The sequence below is a fragment of the Rattus norvegicus genome, chromosome 18 (assembly GCF_021556685.1).
Source record: "Rattus norvegicus strain SHRSP/BbbUtx chromosome 18, alternate assembly SHRSP_T2T, whole genome shotgun sequence".
Lineage (NCBI taxonomy): Eukaryota > Metazoa > Chordata > Mammalia > Rodentia > Muridae > Rattus > Rattus norvegicus.
The window spans coordinates 384565-393704 of record NC_141551.1 but is presented as its reverse complement, the minus strand read 5'-3'; positions in this window follow the sequence as shown (position 1 = coordinate 393704).

The following is a 9140-nucleotide window of genomic DNA, read 5'->3' as shown; positions in this document are numbered from 1 at the left end:
CTCTTGAAGGCATCTGGGGTCTTTCCATCCTTTGGCTATTAGAAATAAGGCTGCTATGAACATAGTGGAGCATGTGTCCTTGTTATGTTTTTGGAGCTAATTATGCCCAAGGAGTAGTATAGCTGAGTCCTCAGGAAACACTATGGCCAATTTTCTGAGGAACCACCAGATAGTTTTCCACAGTGGTTTTTCCAACTTGCATTGCCACCAACGACGAAGGAGTGTGCCACTTTCTCAACATCCTCGCCTTCATCTACTGTCACCTGAGTTTTTATCTTTTGCCATTCCGACTGGTGTGAGGTGGAAACTCCCAGATTGTTTTGATTTGCATTTCCCTGAAGAGTAAAGATGTTAAACTTTTCTTTAGGTTTTTTTTCAGCCATTCAGTACTCCTTAGTATAAAACTCTTTGATAGGTCTGTACCCTTTTTTTAAAAGTAGGATTATTGGCTTCTCTGGGGTCTAACACCCAGACTTCTTTTTATATATGAGTTACTGACCCTCTATTGGATGTAGAATTGGTAAAGATCCTTTCTCAATCTGTTGATTGCTTTTTTGCACTACTGACTGTGATGATTGCACATGGAAGGGCTCATGGCTTCAGACTTATATGTAGCAAAGGATAGCATTGTCTGGCATCAATAGGAGGACAAACCCTTGGTCCTGGCAAGACTTGTTTCCCGAGTGAGTGGAAAAACAGGGTTTAGAGGTAGGAGTGGGGAGGTAGGAGAGGGAGTATTCTCAAAGAGACAGGGCAGGGGAGTATTAGAGAGGGGAAACTGGGAAAAGGGATAACATTTGAAATATAAATACATAACATATTCAATTAAAACAAAACTTAGGAGAGAAGAGCTAACAGTGGTGGTGCATATTTTTAGTCACAGAAACTGGGAGGTAGCATGAGATAAACCTCTGATTTCAAGGCCAGTCTAGTCTACAGAGTGAGTTCCAGGACGTCCAGTGCTACACAGAGAAACCCTGTCTCTGCAACTCAAAAGCCATAAGATTTTAATTCATTCTGAAGCCAATCAGGCCTTTGAGATGTGAGAATTTTTAAATATTTAACTGTCAAATATCACAAATAATTATGCATGCATGCAGTGGGAACTACAGTGTGGAAAGAGGCTTCAAGATGTGAGGGTGCAGATATGTGACTATACATCACACATGACAAGTACTCACCGTGATGGTGGTAAAACCAAAGACCCCTCAGGTTTAGAATGTTATCTCTGAAGATTACTTTGTTATTCCCAGAGTACTTGGCAACTCTTTCAATGACCTCTTACTGTTCATCAGTAATAAAAGAAGGGTCCATAGAACAGAAGACCCCATGGGTTTACCCAGGAATGCACCAGAAACATACTCTCTGCTCTGCCCACATTTCCTCTTCTGATCTGAAAGATCAGAATTCTCACTACTTGACTGATTCATAGTGAATGACATAAGAGAACATTCTTTTATTACTTAAATTAACATTCTCTTGAAAATAAAAAACAAATAAACACAACAGAAAAAACAAAAAAACCCCTTGTAATCTGTCCGTAGTATTTGAGTCCCCTATTCATTAAAATTACTATATGCTAACAAAACATTAAAAATTAATGCCTCATTGCCTTTACATTGTAGTTAGACCTAGTGATAGGTGGAAGTTGAGCTTCTAGTACAAAGAATATTTTGTAGAGGAATTTAGGCATGGATAGGAATCAGAAAGGGGACCTCTGTGGTTGTCGCAGGAAAACTGGTATTATAGATGTTTTGAATTTAAAAGAAAGTAAAGATATTTAGCTTTAATAATTAGAAAAATGGTAAATTCAATTTCAAAGACTGGCTGAAGAGGTGGCTCAGTAGATGAAGTGCTTAAAGCACTTCATCTTTGAGAGAGGGTCTGAATTCAGATTTTCAGTAGCCCATAAAATCAGGAATGGTAGGTGTTTTTCTGTAACCACAGCACTAGGAACATGGAGTAGTGAATAGAGACTAATTCCTAAAATTCCATGGTCAGCTGCTGTCACCAAAATTGTGAGCTCCAGGTATTATGAGAGACCTTGTTCCAGAAAAACTAGAAATACTAGAGCATATTAGTATCCAGAAGGCATATGATTTTGTCTTTTGCCTGCACAGTTTAAGGGTTATATGTATGTAGCTGGTATTTATATAGGAACTTGAGATTCAAAACTTTTTGTCCTCGTGCTTTGCCTGGTGCTTTTACCCACTGAGTCATGACACCATTCAAGATTAAGTACAATTTATTAATCTTTTATGAATTAATGTTAATTATTAACTCAATTGATAAAGAATAATAAACTATGCTTCCATAAACATACCCAAAGGAAATGAATTTTCAGTAGTTATTTTAGTTCACAAAATTTATATTAATTTATTTACCTATATTAAATATAAAACATTAAATATAAAACATTTCCCATAATTATTGATATATAAGTTATTTTAGCAATTCAGTAACAATTATTCTGACTGATTCTATTTCACCATATAATCAAGTTAGTATAACTGATTTGAAAAATTTTTATGGTTTTTTTTTCTATTTTGTTTTTGGCTAGTGCTTTTTTTTAACTTATTTTATTTATATTTTATTTATTTACATTCCAGTCATTGCCCATGCACTTGGTGCCCCCCCATACTTCTCTATACTTTATCCCCTTTCCATACCAGAGGATATACCCCCAGCAGGCCTCCCCCTTCACTGTGACCTCAATTATCTCAAGGATTAAGAATATCTTCTCCCATTAAGGCCCAAACAAGCAGACCTCATGTGACAAAGACCTTGAACCAACTGGTGTGTGTTCCTGTTGGATCAGGCCTTGAGAGATCCCCAGCAACTGGTTAGTTGAGACTGCTGGACTTCTTATAGGGTTGCTCTGTCCTCCAGTTCTTTCATTCTTTCTCTAATTCAACCATAAGGGACTTCAACTTCATTACAACGATTGGGTGTAAGAGTCTGCTTCTGGCTTGGATAAGGGCACAGGAGCAGCAAGTCTGCTGCGTCTGAAATACCACTGGAACCTGAAGGGACTGACCAGATAAACATTTCTCTGCACCCAAATACCGTGGGAGGGAGAGCTAAACCTTCAGAGAGGCAGACACACCTGGGAAACCAGAAGAGACTACACTCTGCCCACATCTCTGACTCTAGAGGAAAACACCAAACGCCATCTGGAACCCTGGTGCACAGAAGATCCCAGAAAGGGTGGCGCCAATCCTCCCACTGGTTGCTGCCCCAGGGGAGAGCTCATGAGCAATACCCCACAAGCAAACTCGAGCCTCGGGACCACAGGTAAGAGAAACTTTCCTGCTCCAAGTGACCTGCCTGGTGAACTCAAGACACAGGACCACAGGAACAGCTGAAGACCTGTAGATAGGAAAAACTACATGCATGAAAGCAGAACACTCTGTTTCCATAACTGGCTGAAAGAAAACAGGAAAACAGGTCTACAGCACTCCTGACACACAGGTCTGTAGGACAGTCTAGCCACTGTCAGAAATAGCAGAACAAGGTAACATCATAGACAACCTAATGGTGAGAGGCAAGCTCAGGAACCCAAGCAACAGAAACCAAGACTACATAGCATCATCGGAGCCCAATTCTCCCACCAAAGCAAACACGGAATGTCCAAACACACCAAAAAGGAAACATCTAGTTTCAAAATCATATTTGATCATGATGCTGGAGGACTTCAAGAAAGACATGAAGAACTCCCTTAGAGAAACACAGGAAAACATGAATAAACAAGTAGAAGCCTAAAGAGAGGAATCACAAAAATCCCTGAAAGAATTCCAGAAAAACATAAATAAACAAGTAGAAGCCTGTAGAGAGGAATCACAAAAATCCCTGAAAGAATTCCAGGAAAACACAATCAAACAGTTGAAGGAATTAAAAATGGAAAGAGAAGCAATCAAGGAAGAACACATGGAAACAACCCTGGATATAGAAAACCAAAAAAAGAGACAAGGAGACCAACAGAATACAAGAGATAGAAGAGAGAATCTGAGGAGCAGAAGATTCCATAGAAATCATCGTCTCAACTGTCAAAGATAATATAAACCAGAAAAAGCTACTGGTCCAAAACATTCAGGAAATCCCAGACTCAGTGAGAAGATCAAACCTAAGGATAATAGGTATAGAAGAGAGTGAAGACTCCCAGCTCAAAGGACCAGTAAATATCTTCAACAAAATCATAGAAGAAAACTTCCCTAACCTAAAAAAGAGATACCCATAGGCATACAAGAAGCCTACAGAACTCCAAATAGATTGGACCAGAAAAGAAACTCCTCCCATCACATAATAGTCAAAACACCAAATGCACAAAATAAAGAAAGAATATTAAAAGCAGTAAGGGAAAAAGGTCAAGTAACATATAAAGGCAGACCTAACAGAATCACACCAGACTTTTCGCCAGAGACTATGAAAGCAAGAAGATCATGGACAGATGTCATACAGACCTTAAGAGAACACAAATGCCAGCCCAGGTTACTGTAACCAGCAAAACTCTCAAATAACATACATGGAGAAACCAAGATATTCCATGACAAAACCAAATTTACACAATATCTTTCTACGAATCGAGCACTACAAAGGATAATAAATGGTAAAGCCCAACATAAGGAGGCAAGCTACACCCTAGAAAACGAAGAAAGTAATCATCTTGGCAACAAAACAAAGAGAAGAAAAGCACACAAACATAACCTTACATCCCAATATGAATATAACAGATAGCAACAATCAATATTCCTTAATATCTCTCAACATCAATGGACTCAACTTCCCAATAAAGGGACATAGATTAACAAACTGGATACGCAATGAGGACCCTGCATTCTGCTGCCTACAGGAAACACATCTCAGAGACAAAGACAGACACTACCTCAGAGTGAAAGGCTGGAAAATAACTTTCCAAGGAAATTGTCGGAAGAAGCAACCTGGAGTAGCAATTCTAATCTCAAATAAAATCAATTTTCAACTAAAAGTCATTAAAAAGGATAAGGAAGGACACTTCATATTCATCAAAGAAAAATCCACCAAGATGAACTCTCAATCCTAAATATCTTTGCCCCAAATACAAAGGCACCTACATACGTAAAAGAAACCTTGCTAAATCTCAAAACACACATTGAACCTCACACAATAATAGTAGGAGATTTCAACACCCCACTCTCATCAATGGACAGATCATGGAAACAGAAATTAAACAGAGACGTAGACAGACTAAGAGAAGTCATGAACCAAATGGTCTTAACAGATATTTATAGAACATTCTATCCTAAACCAAAAGGATATACATTCTTCTCAGCTCCTCATGGTACTTTCTCCAAAATTGACCATATAATTAGTCAAAAAATGGGCCGCAACAGGTACAGAAAGATAGAAATAATCCCATACGTCCAATCAGACCACCACGGGTTAAAGCTGGTCTTCAATAACAATAAGGGAAGAACGCCCACATATATGTGGAAGTTGAACAATGCTCTACTAAAGGATAACCTGGTCAAGAAAGAAATAAAAAAAAAATGAAAGACTTAGAATTTAATGAAAATGAAGGTACAACATACCCAAACTTACGGGACACAATGAAAGCTGTGCTAAGAGGAAAACTCATAGCTCTGAGTGCCTGCAGAAAGAGGAGAGAGCATATGTCAGCAGCTTGACAGCACACCTAAAGCTCTAGAACAAAAAGAAGCAAATACACCCAGGAGGAGTAGAAGACAGGAAATAATCAAACTCAGAGCTGAAATCAGCCAAGTAGAAACAGAAAGGACCATAGAAAGAATCAATACAACCAAAAGTTGGTTCTTTGAGAAAATCAACAAGATAGATAAACCCTTAGCCAGACTAACGAGAGGACACAGAGAGTGTGTCCAAATTAACAAAATCAGAAATGAAAACTAAGACATAACTACAGAATCAGAGGAAATTAAAAAAAAACATCAGATCTTACTACAAAAGCCTATATTCAACAAAACGTGAAAATGTGCAGGGAATGGACAATTTCCTAGACAGATACCACGTACCAAAGTTAAATCAGAAACAGATAAACCAGTTAAACAACCCCGTAACTCCTAAGGAACTAGAAGCAGTCATTAAAGGTCTCCCAACCAAAAAGAGCCCAGGTCCAGATCGGTTTAATGCAGAATTCTATCAGACCTTCATAGAAGACCTCATATCAATACTATCCAAACTATTCCACAAACAGATGGAGCACTACCGAATTCCTTCTAAGAAGCCACAATTACTCTTATACCTAAACCACACAAAGACCCAACAAAGAAAGAGAACTTCAGACCAATTTCCCTTGAATATCGACGCAAAAATACTCAATAAAATTCTGGCAAACAGAATCCAAGAGCACATCAAAACAATCATCCACCATGATCAAGTAGGCTTCATCCCAGGCATGCAGGGATGGTTTAATATACGGAAAACCATCAACCTGATCCATTATATAAACAAACTGAAAGAACAAAACCACATGATCATTTCATTAGATGATGACAAAGCATTTGACAAAATTCAACATCCCTTCATGATAAAAGTCCTGGAAAGAATAGGAATTCAAGGCCCATACCTAAACATGGTAAAAGACATATACATGAAACCAGTTGCTAACATTAAACTAAATGGAGAGAAACTTGAAGCTATCTCACTAAAATCATTGACTAAACAAGGCTGCCCACTCTCTCCCTACTCATTCAATATAGTTCTTGAAGTTCTACCCAGAGCAATCAGACAACAAAAGGAGATCAAGGGGATACAGATTGGAAAAGAAGAAGTCAAAATATCAGTATTTGCTCATGATATGATAGTAAATTTAAGTGATCCCAAAAGTTCCACCAGAGAACTGCTAAAGCTGATAAACAACTTATGTTACACAACTGATAAACACACCTATGGTCACTTGATTTTTGACAAAGGAGCAAAACCATCCAATGGAAAAAAGATAGCATTTTCAGCAAATGGTGCTGGTTCAACTGGAGGTCAACATGTAGAAGAATGCAGATCGATCCATGCTTATCACCCTGTAAAAAGCTTAAGTGCAAGTGGATCAAGGACCTCCACATCAAACCAGATACACTCAAACTAATAGAAGAAAAAACTAGGGCAGCACCTCAAACACATGGGCACTGGAGATAATTTCCTGAACAAAACACCAATGCCCTATGCTCTAAGATCATGAATTGACAAATGGGATCTCATAAAACTGCAAAGCTTCTGTAAGGCAAAGGACATCATTGTTAGAACAAAATGGCAACCAACAGATTGGGAAAAGATCTTTACCAATCCTCCAACTGATAGGGGGCTTATATCCAAAATATAAAGAATTCAAGAAGTTAGACCGCAGGGAGACAAATAACCCTATCAAAAAATGGGGTACGGAGCTAAACAAAGAATTCACAGCTGAGGAATGCCAAATGGCTGAGAAACACCTAAAGAAATGTTCAATATCTTTAGTCATAAGGGAAATGCAAATCAAAACAACCCTGAGATTTCACCTCACACCAGTGAGAATGGCTAAGATCAAAAACTCCGTTGACAGCAAATGCTGGCGAGGATGTGGAGAAAGAGGAACACTCTTCCATTGTTGGCGGGATTGCAGATTGGTACAACCATTCTGTAAATCAGTCTGGAGGCTCCTCAGAAAATTGGACATGAACTAACTGAGGACCCAGCTACACCTTGGACATAGAGCCAAAAGATGCCCCAACATATAACAAACCCACATGCTCCTCTATGTTCTTAGCAGCCTTATTTATAATAGCCAGAAAATGGAAAGAACCCAGATGCCCTTCGACAGAGGAATGGATACAGAAATTGTGGTACATCTACACAATGGAGTACTACTCAGCTTTCAAAAACAATGACTTTATGAAGTTCATAGGCAAATGGTTGGAACTGGAAAATATCACCCTGAGTGAAGTAACTCAATCACCGAAAAACATACACGGTATGCACTCATTGATAAGTGGATATTAGCCGAAAGGCTCGAATTACCCTAGATGCACAGAACACATGAAACTCAAGAAGGATGACCAAAATTCAAATGCTTTCCTCCTTCTTTAAAAGGGGAACAAGAATACCCTTGGGAGGCAAAGTGCAGAACAGAGGCAGAAGGAACACCCATTCAGAGTCTGCCCCACATGTAGCCCATACATATACAGCCACCAAACTAGATAAGATGGATGAAGCAAAGAAGTGCAGGCTGACAGGAACTGGATGTAGACCTCTCCTGAGAGACACAGCCAGAATACAGCAAATACATAGGCGAATGCCAGCAGTAAACCACTGAACTGAGAATGGGACCCCCGTTGAAGGAATCAGAGAAAGGACTGAAAGAGCTTGAAGGAACTTGGGACCTCATATGAACAACAATGCCAACCAACCAGAGCTTCCAGGGACTAAGCCACTACCAAAAGACTATACATGGATTGACCTTGGGCTCCAGCCTCATAGGTAGCAATGAATAGCCTAGTAAGAGCACCAGTGGAAGGGGAAGCCCTTGGTCCTGCCAAGACTGAACCCCCAGTGAACCTGATTGTGGGGGGGATGGCGGTAATGTGGGAAGGATGTGGAGGGGAACACCCATATAGAAGGGGAGGTGGAGGGGTTAGGGGGATGTTGGCCTGGAAACCGGGAAAGGGATTAACAATCGAAATGTAAATAAGAAATACCCAAGTTAATAAAGACGGAGAAAAAAAAAAGAACTGAAGAAACAATATTTTCTGGGCTTCCAGGAAAGTAATCATTTCTGAATTTTAAGACTTGTACCAATGTCATAGCTTAGTTTATGAATATATTAAAGAAAACAATTCTAAGAATTGGGTTTATTTAGAAAAGGTTCTTTCTGTGAATTTATGTCCATAAGATGTTATCTGTAAAGACTTGCTGATGTAATAATTTTTGTTTAATGAACTATAATTTTCCACCTTAATAAGAAAGTATGAATAAATTTCATTTGAAAGACTGAAAATACTTCTTTAAACAAAAAATTGTTGTCCTAAACGTGTCAATGGCAGAATATCTCCAGCAATGGAAATGATGCTGTGTCGAGGCAATATTTAAAACAGAAAAAAACAAACAAAGGGACCTGTTTCAAAGATAGGACCTACTAGTGTTCTAGTGATTGATCT